The 13,856-nt window shown below is 32.1% G+C and overlaps 1 protein-coding gene across 4 annotated transcripts in view; it reads right to left on the bottom strand.

The window, feature by feature from the left end:
• LOC130901547 (acidic leucine-rich nuclear phosphoprotein 32 family member E) overlaps nt 1–13,856 on the bottom strand; it is a 50,766-nt gene that overhangs the window by 35,770 nt on the left and 1,140 nt on the right. For 2 of the 4 annotated variants that reach the window (XM_057813004.1, XM_057813000.1), the window contains exon 2: nt 12,860–13,051. The gene's annotated coding sequence lies outside the window, so the exon portion shown is untranslated. The remainder of the gene's footprint in view (nt 1–12,859; nt 13,052–13,856) is intronic. The other 2 variants (XM_057813002.1, XM_057813003.1) reach the window with 1 other exon arrangement.

Here is a 13,856-nt window from a genome sequence, read left to right as displayed (position 1 = left end):
GAAATTCGGTATCACATGTTCATTTTTATTGTATATATTCGTAACTTTCTAAAAGTTATCAGAAATTCCATTGAAAATATATAAAATCTCACAGGATTTCGTATACGAAGGTATTTTTACCTCAAAAAGTAAAAGCGTTTCAGAAACTGCTTAACAAGATTATACGTTAGCCAGTTACAAAGTGAAAATAAATAGAAATCAGTTGATCTTGTTACTCGAATTGAGTTTCAATTTATCTTTTGCGAGAATCAGATATGGACAAATACAGACTAGTCTTGCGTATTTTATTAGAACAATTTAAACTGTTAGTATTTCACAACACAGAATAATGAAAAAAAAAATGAAATATTTTGCTGTACCAATATTACTTGTGTTCATAAATGTGTAAATGTGTGGAATTCAATTAACGATACGCAATAGGTAAACATTTTTAAAATGAAACTAGAATAAAATAGCTTTGTTCATGCAGTGTAACCTGAAAGATCTGATGTGTTATTGCTTTGCTAAATATAAGCGGCATATGTTTGTTACAGCTATTCGTACAGTCCCAGCGTGTTGATTAAAGCTATTCTTTGAGACTGCTTCATAAAGGATAGTTCTTCATTTTCAATCTCTTGATGACATACAGAGATTTAGTGTTCAGGTGTTTCACCATCTCTTCTACAGAACCTGCAGTCGCTGGACTGGATCATATCGTCCAAATAATTCCAGTCATTCAAAAACTATAAGAAAAATGCTTCTGAAGAATTCCATAAAAAAAACAAAATGCCTGTTCACTGCTCAACCTATAATCAAGCAATAGGTTGACCATTCACCTCATTCTAATGGCACGCGAATGGGCAAGTTGGAATGAAAAATAGACCGTCGTTCCAGTCAACTGGACTGGATTGATCTTAGGAATGGTACATTCCAGTACGGGTTCACATTATTCTAGTAGCCTTCCGGCACTGGACTAGAATAATGTGAACTGTACTTAATGCCAAATATAGACTCCCATTCAGCTTTTAAAAACGCGCCTCTAAAGAGTACAGTTGGTTGGATCTCTTTTTTGTGGTGTTTGAAATCGAAAGTATACATCAATCAACTCAAGAATATCGAAGAATTAAAAGATAAAGTTCGTGGTAAAATTACAGTTGGTTTGATCTTACTTATTTTTAAATACCTAAGACGTCAATTCGAACTCACCTCTTTCTACAGTTTGAAAGTGTGCTCTATAATTTTTTACATATCTAGTTTATAAGACTTCAGTGAAAGTTATTATACTATCTATTATTTGCCGAACATATCTTTGAATGACAGCGAAAGGGGTATTTTGCTTGCATTAAATAGATCATGTGAAATTTGCATGTGGTTGTGGATTGCGTGATGATAATTACCACTCTGTATATCTGACTGACATCCTCTGGATAAATATATAGTTTCGTTCAGGAAAATAATCAGATAGTCTTCCATGAGAGTCTAGCATTTATTATAATTTATGTATTCTTATTATGAGTAGACTGCTGCATGAATTTTCCCTTCTTGAGTCGATTTATTACAGTCAGTGTGATAAATAATTTGGAAATATAATTCTAGTCACCTGGACAAACAATAAAGGTATTAAATTGAAAACTAAAGCCGAGAATTTTATATTTAAGAAAAAAATATTGAAAAGAAATGAGTTTTTCATAAATCTAACACATAGATAAGTTTCAATACTCATATGGAAAACCGTTTTTGTTTAACTATGAAGTTTACATAACTTGTGTACTTAAAAAAACAGTTGAAAAATCGAGAAGAAGTTACATTAATCTTATCCTGAATGTGCTCCATCCCATGTTATGATTTGTTAGTGATGATACTGAACTTTTACTATAACTACTACAGAAATGGATAATAAAATCCGTGCCCTTGTACTCAGCGATAGTCGAATAAATATTACAACTGCACGGTTATTGCCATGTTCTATTGAATCAGAAATAATAGTCGAAACAAAGGACTTCACTCAAAGAACGTGCTCCCAAGAAAGCAAAAAATAGTTGTTTCCGCGAATAAAGTCATGGTCACAGTGTTTTGAGATTCCAGATATGTGATTATTTAAAGTAAGGAAACAAAAAAGTCTTGAATATTTTGCTAATTCGCTGAGATTTCATACCAAACCCAAGAAATAACGATCGCATTTGTTAGAGAAAATATTTCTTTTTTATCGTCTAATGAAGTACCGAAAAAATGAAAAAATTCCAAGATTGTTGCGAAAAACAATATACCCTCGTATGTTTTTAAATATATTTAACAGAGTGAATCAGTCCTCTCAATTCGTCATTGTATTCACTTCCCATTTCTTCTCAGCTCTTGTTTTCTCCCTTCATCTTGTAACTCCTACCCTAATTCCTCCTCTACAACTAACAACAGATTCGATTCCAGGCCTTTTATTTCTTTTGTTTGTATTTTGTTGCCACAGCCACTTAATTCTTTGAGCTTTATCTATTTTCCCAATTTTGTCCTTGCTTAATTCTCTTAACTTTCTTATTCTGTTTGCCATTTTTCGTTCTTTTTCCTAATTTCTTTTCTCCTATTTCCATCATAGAGTCCGATTCTAATTCATACAATATTATTATTATATACTCATCTTCATTTGTTTAGTCAATAAATTGCTTTTTTAATAGGTTTTATTTGTTTGATGTGCTTGGTTTTATATCGGTATTTCTTCTTCTATTTCCGTTTTTCTTTACCATCTATTGTTTATCATAACGTCTTGATACGAGGATGTTTGATATCCAGTTAGCCTAGACCAGTTCCATGCATGAACAAAATATTGCGTTACCATATCAACGAACAATAACTTATTAGATGTATCAGTTTGAAGTTTGACGTCAAAAAAGTAAACCAGAGCTATGCAATAAATTAAAATAAAAACAAATGACCACCGAAATTGAGAAAATCGAAAAATTGGAGTATCGAGCCATCATCAAGTACCTGTATTTAAAAGGGTTAAGAAGTAAGCAGATTTATGAAGATATGCTTAATACCCTTGGTGATCAATGTCCTAGCTTCAAAAGAGGTAAATTTTCCATTGAAAATTATGACCGAGCGGGAAGGCCAGTTTCTGTGTCGTAGAAGAAGAAGGGTAGAAGCATCGCGTTCGATCTGTGCTCGATTTGAAAACGATGTAGACTTCTTAAACCGAATTGTTACTATGGACAACAATCGTTGGAATGGCGACACTCTGGTTCTCCAAGAAGTTCCGTGTCCAAAAATCTGCTGGAAAAGTTCTTGCTGCAGTTTTCTGTGATCGCCTTGGAGTAATCATGATTGATGTGGATAAGGGTAGAACAATAACTGGAGATTACTATTCGGCATTACACACCCCCCTTATTCACCAGAATACGCTCAGTCTGACTATCATCTCTTTCCTCAACTGAAAAAAAGTTTAAAAGGTCGTAAATTTTCTTCCAGCAATGAGGTAATAAAAGCTGTGGATGTCTGGTTTGCAGAGCAAGGAGAAACATTTTTTGAAAGGTCTAGAGACGTTGCAGGATCATATAATAAATGTATCCAATTAAGAGGAGAATATGATAAGTAATAAAATATTTTGATTTTTAAATTTTGTTTGATTCAATAGTAGGCTAAGAATTTTTCAATATATCCTCGTATTATTGTTTGTATAGTTCTCTACAGTGATTGTAAATATCTTCTCACAAAAAATCCCAAGGATATTACGTCTTGGTAAACTTGGGTCCAGAATATGATACATTTTTCAAAACAACGACACAGTTTTTCACTCAAAATCTCTGAATAAATGACTATAACTCTTTAATCTTAACAAAAATTATTCAATTCGTTTTCTCTAAATTCTGAAATTTCTCATTGATATCATATTATAGTTCTGAGCCTATTGAAAATAATCTAAATTTTAACGCTACCTTCAAGATTAATATTTCACCCAATAGAAGTGACCAATTTAACCGTGTAATTGTTAGGGATATTGTCAAAATGTATGCACATCACGGGTTGCCTGAAGTTTTTACAATTGAACAATAGATGGTGTTAATGAGATGTGGTACCACTATATTTGTGTGCATTTTCGTTTGCTATTGTGAAGCCTGTGGCGATTTTGAAATTGGGTAAGTTGTTGATAGGTTGAAGTCACTCGTAAAGGCTTACGTTGGATAAGTTTTAATTATTTAAAAAAGGCCATACTTGACAACAATATATAGAATCGCTTCGAGCAACTTTTGGCATTAGAACATTTAGGTGTGGAAAAGATATCTTCCAGATGGATTCCGCATTTCAGCTGCCATGAAGTACGTCCATCAACTGAATATATGAAGGAAAAAATCTCAATGTCTCGTTGCTCGTATTCATCCGATTTATCACCTAATGACTTTTCCTTGTCACCCACTGTAAAACAAATGACGCGCGAACAGTTTTCAGAATTGGTGTGAGCGTATGCAAAAATGGATAGGCCACAATCTCGAATGTTTCACTTTTTGTAAAAACCCTCGTATAATAGGTGGTTTATTAACCTACTTATAAAGCAGATTGAGAGATATATTATTAAATTACGAGTTTCAGCCTTTTAAGTTTAATTCCGTTCTTGAAATGGATTAATTTGCGTCATAAAGTCGTAAAGAAGTCGTTTATATCGTTAACGTTGCCAAATATAAGCTCTGACAGAAAATAAAGAACAATTTCCTTCTATAACTATAAAGTTATCCATTAAGTACATAAATACATAATAATTTCGAAAAGAAAAAGGAAATAAAACAATGTTTAATGGGAGCAAATTTCATTTCTATTCACCTTTTTTGAAAATGAACTTTATTAGAATAGAAAAATATAAAATAGAAGTATTAGTTCAAAAATCGCACAAAAATTACATTACAAGTCTTAAACAATAAAAGATTATATTATGATTATGTTATGTTATTATTCAATTTTTTCAAATGGATTTTCTACTGTCGCTATGTTAATAGTTGCTTTCAATTACCCAATTTGAGCACCCAATCGAGTACATGGATGTGCAATGCTTCAAGCCCTTGTGCCAAATTGTCATTATTAAGATCTGTCCGTCGAGCACAGTTGCGTTTCACCCTTTCCCCCAAACACCAGATAAATGTTTGGGCTCAATGAGCTTCAAAATTGTACTTTGATGAACACAAACTGTAGAATCGACGTTAAGTGGGTATTTATTTCAAATACATTCCGATTTATTTAGATTTACATTTGTGCTTGATTAAAACAAAATTCTCTGATATTATTAGATTCATAGACACATTGGGAATATGCATTATTATTTAATGGAGACTATAAAAGGGACAAAGAAGTTATATATATTAAAAAGTATAGTTTCAAAGAAGTGCTTCCATATTATACGTATTTTATATACAATTAATAAAGTATCCTTTAAATCGGACACGGTAATAAATAAATAAATAAATAATTTGTGACATGTTTGCAAATTTGACAATTGACAAAAACTTTCTGAAGTTTGCTACAATTGATTTTGTGTGCCAAACTCATCAGTGTTGAGCTCATGGGTTCCGTGCACAAAGTGCTTAATAAATTGGAAAGCAACTAATGTAGCATGAATTCCTATCATTCACTACAGTTATGTGACTGCTACACAAGTTAATTCACATCTCTTTTGCAGTCACTTCCTCAACTACCTATTGTCGATTTCTTCTTAGAGTACAGGAAGTAAACAGTTGATACTTCATAAACTAAACTGTGATGGTCAAAAATTGGAATCAAATTACATTCTTGTTTCACCATAAACTTCAAGGATTTGTAATACCAATAAGCTTGATTGCAATTACGATATTGCTTTTCAAAACTATTCAATGCAATGGTCTGAAAATTTTTGTGAGCGCAATCAATACTTTGTTTGTGATTCTGGCTTCAAGCAACAACTGCTTTCAGACCTACACATATGACAAACATTTTCATCAAGTTAGACATTCTTTTAACGTATAGAAAATTTCATTTTTAAAGAAAAGTAATTTTTTGTCCCACAAAGACGCACATTGCATATTTTAAATCTGTATAAACAGTGTACTACGGAAACAGTGCTGATTTAATTTCTTCAATTATTTTGATGATATAAGACAAGATATTTATTTCCAATTCTGGAACAATTAATAATTCTCTGTATACACAAATGGATTAAAACCATTGTTTGTCGAGCACGATAATATGGCCGACGCCGACGTTCCTTGTCACGTTACTCGAAATGATCTTTAGTCGCGGTGTTTGGTAAATCCAAATTCTCTTTGCGTTATACCTCGTACAAAAACTGAAGAGTATGTGAAGAGATAACATCTTACATTTATCAAATCGTGACACCAGCTTTTGGATCCCGTTTTCAGAGAACTTTGTAACCTGACCGTTAAATTAGTTAGTTATAATCTCTTTCAACTTTCCATCAATTTCGTCAATTTTAAAGCATTTTCCATTAAGGAATCCTTTTGATTAAAATCTTGCTAGTATGTGAAGGTTTTCATCAGCTTGTTGTGTCAAGACTTAATTCATGAAATTAGGGCGTCCAGATCTTTTTTCAACATATTTTTCGTTCTTAAATTAAAAACCCTATGTTTTTACACTCGTCATCAAACATTACAAAATCACTGATATCAGTTGACAGTTTGGATAAAGACGATGCGCAATCTGTTTTCTTTTACATTAAAAATTATTTTTACTTGCAATTTCTTTTAATTCTGATGTTTCAGATAGGTTCCAGTAGCGCATAAAGTATACCTGTTAAACGGAAGTTAACAAATGTTAATGCATGCTTATCATGTTTAAAACAAATTAAAATGTTCTTTTGAACAGAGCTCAAATTCAATTAGTCTAGGAGTAAGTTAATATTTTTAGAGATATGAATTTTTAAAGGTTCGAAAAATCTCAAATTTGGGCGATCTTCTTCTTCTTCTTCGTCGTACTTTCTGTGTTTGTATCACTGGTGCATCAACCTAGCTGCAGCTGGGTTGATGCAGACCAGCTTTCATGCCATCTTGTAGATAATTGTTGTGTTTGTCGGGATTTATTCGGTTTTTCTTCCTTTGCAATATTTGCCAACCTGTCACATGACATTCTGTCCACGTGGTCTCTCCTCTCCCTTCGCCGATTTCTCGCCCATCTCACTACATACTGGATGTCACATATCTCCCTTATTTCATCATTTCTCTTGTGGTCAATTCAAGTGTGTCCCGCTATTGAACTCATCGGTTGTATTTCAACAGTTCTTTAAAACCGCTTAGTTAAGGTGTTCTCTGCTCGGGTCTCTAGCGCATATGTGATTACTGGTCTTATACTATACTGTATATTCTGACTTTGCTCCTAGTAGTCATATATCCATTCACTGAGCTTTCACTTCATTCTTTAGATTTCTATTACTTGTTATGTTCCCCTAGATATTTGATTGATGTCACATGTTCTCATCGTATATTGCGACTTTCCATCTACTCTGTTTTCTGGATACTGTTTTCTTCAGGGATATTTGCATATTGAGAGCTTTCGCTATTTGTTCAAACCTATTCAGTAGTCTTTGTAAGTTATCTTCGTCTTCTGAGATGATCACTGCTTTATCAGTATAACATTCTATTTTTATTTCTTTGTTTCCCATCCGGAATTCTCTTCCAGCTTGCTTTACATCGTTGATAATCTCATCCATTATGATGCTGAACAAAATTGGGCTGTCTCCTCATCTGATACCGGCCGTCAAAGGTATTCTACTGCTCAGTTTATTTTCCATTCTGATAAATGTGTAATTATCGATGTTTTTAGGTCTTCGATTACTTTTATTATGTTGGGGTGAATCTTCCTTCTCTTCAGTAGAGTTAGTACATCCCTCAATCGTACTCTATCAAATGCTTGGGTGAGTTCGATGAAGCACATATAGGCTGTCTTATTGAACTCTATAGCTTTTTCCGTAATTTGGCGAATCACAAAAATAGCATCTATAGCAGACCTGTTCTTTGTGAATTCCTGCTGTTCCTCAGAGATACCAGATGACATCACTTCTTCCGCTTAAAATTTAGTGAAAAGTATTTGTACTGCACTCATCAAGCTAATTGGAATCAAAATATTTTCTTTCCATTCTGATGGTATACTCTTGGTGTCAAGTATTTTATTGAAAATAATCCATAGTTCTTCGTGTAACGTGGCACCTTCATACTTGATCATCTCATTTGATATTTCGTCAATACCTCAAGCTTTTCTGTTTTTCAGTTTAGTCACCATTTGTTATATTTTCTTCAAAGATATGATACATCTCTCAATTTGTTCCTCATCTTGATGTAAGTTCTGTGTTGATGTACTTGTTGTTGAGTCGTAGAGTTCTCTAAAATACCTCTACCCATTTTTCCATAGTAATTTTTCTATTCCTGAGTGGATCCCATATTTTATTTTGTCCACCGTAGAGATAATTATCCATATCACTCGAAAATGTTTCCCAATCATCTCTTTTCATTTTCCGAATATTTTCGTGGACTCTATTTATTTCTTACAGATTTATTCTCATTATATGTCACTGCTTTGGATATATACAGATAGATGTATAGATCCAAAGAAGATCAATTTTATTAATAATTGAATTGTCTACAATTTGTTTTCAACAAATTTTTTCTGAAATTAATTTTAGAAAAGTTATTTAAGCATATTTTTTATCAGTTTATATTACTTTTTTGTTATTATCAAAGTAATTTAAGCATTTATAATAACAATAATAAAATATAAATGGTATTTGCACATTTTTTGGAATCAAAATTATATAAAAAATAATAAAAGTTAAGCAACGTAAACTTGTGAGCATGCGAAATTAACAGTTAAAAAACAGGTATAAACAAAGAAATTTTTTCAAATCTCTATTAGGAATATTTTTAAACTATAATATGAAGAATTTAAAAAAAAAATATTCTATGTAGTTCATATTTTTTAATATATATTTCATGGGTCAAAAGTACCCAAATTCGAGATTTTTCGAACATTCAAAAATTCATATCTCTAAAAATATGAACTTCATTATGTAAAGTCATAGGATCTTTTTCATTTGTATTCCAATAGAGAATATAAAAAAATTTGACTGATTGAAAAATAACAATAACAATAACAATTCCCTGCAAATTTTTTGAACAATTCCGGCTTAAGCAATATAACACGGGTTTGCCCCATAGCAACATGCATTTACATCATCAGTAGGGCAATTGAAGAGGATCGCATAAAAAAATTGATTTCGTATAGTTTTCGGTACTCATGCCCCGATTCCTCCTGTACTAACTCGCGTTCATTCAAACTTGCATTTGTGTATATTTCTTCTTATTATTGTATTATTTATTCTCTCTGCGTCAGTTACTCTTTTGTGATTCTTTCTGATTATATACCAGTATAATTTGTAATTTAAGTATTATCATTTTCGTCTGTATTATTCTTCACAGCTCTTCATTTCAGTGGACTGTTAGCTGTTATTCTACTGTTTCGTATTATATTTCAACCTAAACTAAACGTTGTATTATCATCGCATTCGTCAAATATTTGAATTTCATTTTGCTTCCGAATATTTGAATGTAAAGACTTGTCAACTTTTTTTTTCAGCACGGTCCAGACTAACGTATTCACCGACTTTAGCGAGGGACATTATTACCTACAAAGTCTTTCAGACTACATCGATATTTCTAAAAATCTGGAATTGCGCCCAGTTTCCAGTTCCAGGATAGTGTTTTTTGTTCGTTTTGGACAGAACTTCCTTTAGGTAGTATGATGCCGACATTTTCTATGCTATAATATATCACTTGAGATGTAGCACAAATCACAAGTTTGCTGCTGTTAAAATAGCTTTAGACTGAGTGTGGAAGGAAATCCGTGGCAGAGGAAATAAGAAACGTGAAACAAAATAAATCCTGCAGCTTGGGTGGTCCATAGTATTGGGATTCATATACGGGTGCTCCGGGACTTGATGCAAAAATTTCGGGAGTGAGTTGATGACATGAAAATTATGCTGCGACATAAAAAATTTTCTCATACGACCCCTCGTTTCTGAGCTATAGGCCTTTGATGTTGTGAAATCAGAACTTATATTTAAGTATATTTTCTGATTGATGCATTCGAACATTACGAATTTTTAATGGTTGATTGTATGTCCATGTAGTGTTGACGGAATAAATAATTCTACACTAATCTAATTCTAATCCGTAAATTTTACACGAACAATCTGTATAATCGAAAGATAGCAAAAATGAATTTTTCAATCGATTTTTTTACAAAAATGTACTCTTTGCTTAACTCGATAAAATTTATTGCTTACGAGATATATAGGTTTTTAGATTGCTATACATGTCAAGGAAACCATTTGCCATAAAGAGACATTCTGAAGAAAATTATCATAAATTGTAAATTATGACAGGAGGCATTAAAACCTAATCAAACATTTCTTGGAGAACTAATGAATAAATAAATAAACATTTCACTACATAGCACTCAGAGGTTTTATGACAGAATCATGATATTACGATTAGATCCATCGATTAAAATGCCGCATATATCATTGAACAGTACATATTAATTTTAAAAATATGAAAATATACAGAACTTACTTTCACAATATTATTAAAAGAGAACTCTTTATACCATTTTTCATATATTTGAAACTAATTTATCGTATCGTATCGTATAGTAATCGATATCAGTTTATAACTGATGAAATGTACGAAAGAGTAAATCCATTTGAATTTTTTGGAAAATAATTGTCAAACTTAAATAAGAGAATAGATTTATTTCTTTATTCAATGAATATGCTTCATGGAATCATAACCTGGTGCAACTTGTAGCAAAACTACAAATAGGAGCGAGAGTTCAATTTTCAATAAAGAAACTAGTTGATGCATCAGGTAGATTTACCATTGGAAAAAGTTCTAGTTCCGGAAGTGGTATGAAGAGAATCAAGAAAACTATTGATACAGTCGTAGACCACTTTTTTTGAATCATATACAAATTACAGAAAAACAAATTTTAAATGTTAATAAATAATTTCACCTAAGAGGTGATAAAGTTTGGATATTTTTCTACTGTATCGGAAGCTCCTTTTGCTGTATACAGTATACAGCATACGTAGCATGAATGATTAAGAATTTGATAAATCGTGAAATTATCTACAATGGCTGTGATAATGCTTGTCGTACACATTTCTACAAATCCAGTAAAGGAATATATTCCAAAATCTGTTTTTCTAACACTCGAAACACATTTCAAGATGTCTCTTATTCTGTTTAATAGTTATTTTTGCTGCTGTAGAAATTTTTTGCTCATGAAACATGCCTCTTAATTTGTCTGGATATGAACATATTTTGGCAGGGTTAATCAATAAACGTCTGAATTATTATTGGTTTTGTCATATCCGGTATTTAGGTAATACAATTCATTTCTTCCATTCTTTGCAAAGAACCACTATTTTCATCATACACCGGCCCTACTTAATTTTGCTTTGAACAAATATCTTTTTTCTTCGATTATTTCTTCTGTCTCTATCTCTCCGTACAAGTCTATATTCTCATAGAAAAAACTATAGATGTTTAGTACTATCACCACACCAACAGTTACAATTATACTTTCGACGATTATGCTTATAATCTCCTATCTCGAGGCATGTATCTAGAAGGAGGGCAAGATGGACCACAAGTCTCGCAAACGCTCATTATTCTGCTTTTCCTTAATATCTTAATAAACTTGTCTTAAGTACTTCTTGAAATTCATTTGGTGAAGCTCGTTGAATTTCATCAAATCTAGGTGAACAATGAGTCCGTGAATAGGCATAAGAAAATGTGAGGCCTCTGTGCTCAATATTCCTTGACTGTCCATTGTCAAAATTTTGATATATATTATTATATTAATTATATCGCCTCCATTCCTTTCCTTTTTTATAGGTTCAGCTTTTCCCTTTCTTAATAATCAATCCCCTATTAAATTTCCTTGTATTTGTCAGTTACTCTGCGGAAAAATATATCTTTTAGGAATCTACACACTATTTGCTTGTGCAATCACCTTCTACAATTGCTACCTTTGTTTCCCTTTTTTTCACTTTTTATATCACTTTTTCATCCTTTGTTTTCTTATATAAACCTGCATCTGTTATACCATGAACGTTGATTAGATTCGTATTAGGAAGCTTTTTTCACTATTTCATACATACCGTGAAGCTTTTTATTTTGGCATAGTATTTCCATACCCCATTCTGGTTATCAAAAGTTCTTCGTAAAATTTTGCTAGCATTATTCTCTAATAACTCTTGTTTTAACCTTAATCGTCTTGCTTTTGTTTTAAATTATCTTTCCTCTAATGATATCTTGCTTTTTTATTCGAAATATTTTCCTTATCTTGTCCCTGCAAATATCTTCTACCCGATTTGTATCCATTATCATTTTTGTCTGATTATTCTGATAGAATATCTATGATACTTATCAATTTTCACCAATTTTTTCCATGCTGTCATCATCCTATTTATTCTATTTTTCTTCTCCAGTGACTCTATATAAACTTAGGTTGTTTTTTTTTAGAAAAAATTTCGCTTGTTTGAATCTAATTAACAATTTTTTGGCTGATATAAGTCTGTATTATAATAAGTTTTTATTTGTTATAACCTAGTGCAATAAAAATTTTGTTTATATGTATGATGAAGTTTTTGATAAATAAACAATCTTAAAGTTTTCCATCTTTGTTAAATCTTTCACTATTTCTAAGATTTAGTTATATTATTATTCAAACTTCATTAATATCTGTTTTATATTACGTTGTTTCCGCGCTATTCGACCTTTAGATAAAAATACAGGAATCAAAAAGTTTAACCCCAAAATTTTTATTTTAATTTTTCAAGAATGTCTAAATCACTTACCCTTATAGTCGAATTATTGATATTCTTCAATCACTACAAAATAGCACGAACAGTTACATTGTCAATTTTAGGCCATAGGAAATTATTAAAATGTGATGTTGCGATCGTACCAACAGGTCTACTGGTATCACGACGTCGGACATCCGCGGCTCGGGCGTCGTGTGTGGCAGCGCCGCCTTCAAAATATCTCTGCTGGTAGAAATGGAGGATCGATAAGGACTATAGTTGCTCATATACAGCGTGTGCACTTGTTATATTATTATTGTGGTGTCAGTTACTAATCATTTAATAATAACATAACAACTTTTATAGGATCAACTTCCCTGTGTAACAAAATCATTTTCAAAATCATTTATTTCAACCGAGGTTTCAACAACGTAATTTTTTATCGAAAATATGGCTATAGTCTATCAAACTAAAAATGAAATCAATCAATTACACAATCGGTACATGAAAACATTCCAATTCCAACGTCAGTAGCGGAGGAATTATTGATTCAATCTATTTCGCTTTTATTGGTACTGAATTGTCACTACCGTTATAACTACTGATTCAGGTGTATTAGAAAATCTACTTTTCACATACAGTTTTTCTTTTCGAATGTAGAAAATGCATAAAATTTGTAAGTTGTATGGGATTCAGCTCTTAATGATATTGTGGCAGTAGTCAAATTCCACCAACGATCCACTAGGCTTCATAACTGTGGCTATTCCACTGCGACTTTTCTGATTTATTGTGATCCTCCTAGTACTGAGTACTGAGGATAGATCTGATAAAGTTGGCTTTGATTACATTCATTTTATATTATATGTGATCTCATCCTTGTTTTGATTTAAATGGACACCTGTTAACTTTGCACCCTCGATTTCTTAGTCAGGTGTACGGCCCACGTTTTCCAATGATGTGATTCTCACTGCTTTCATAGTTTGTGGTTTTTTAGCTTGGTAAACATCTGTTGAGCGACCTGCCTCTCTGGATTTCCTTCAGATGTCCCCCC

The sequence above is a fragment of the Diorhabda carinulata genome, chromosome X, assembly GCF_026250575.1.
Source record: "Diorhabda carinulata isolate Delta chromosome X, icDioCari1.1, whole genome shotgun sequence".
NCBI lineage: Eukaryota > Metazoa > Arthropoda > Insecta > Coleoptera > Chrysomelidae > Diorhabda > Diorhabda carinulata.
This window is presented reverse-complemented; position numbering and strand designations above follow the sequence as displayed.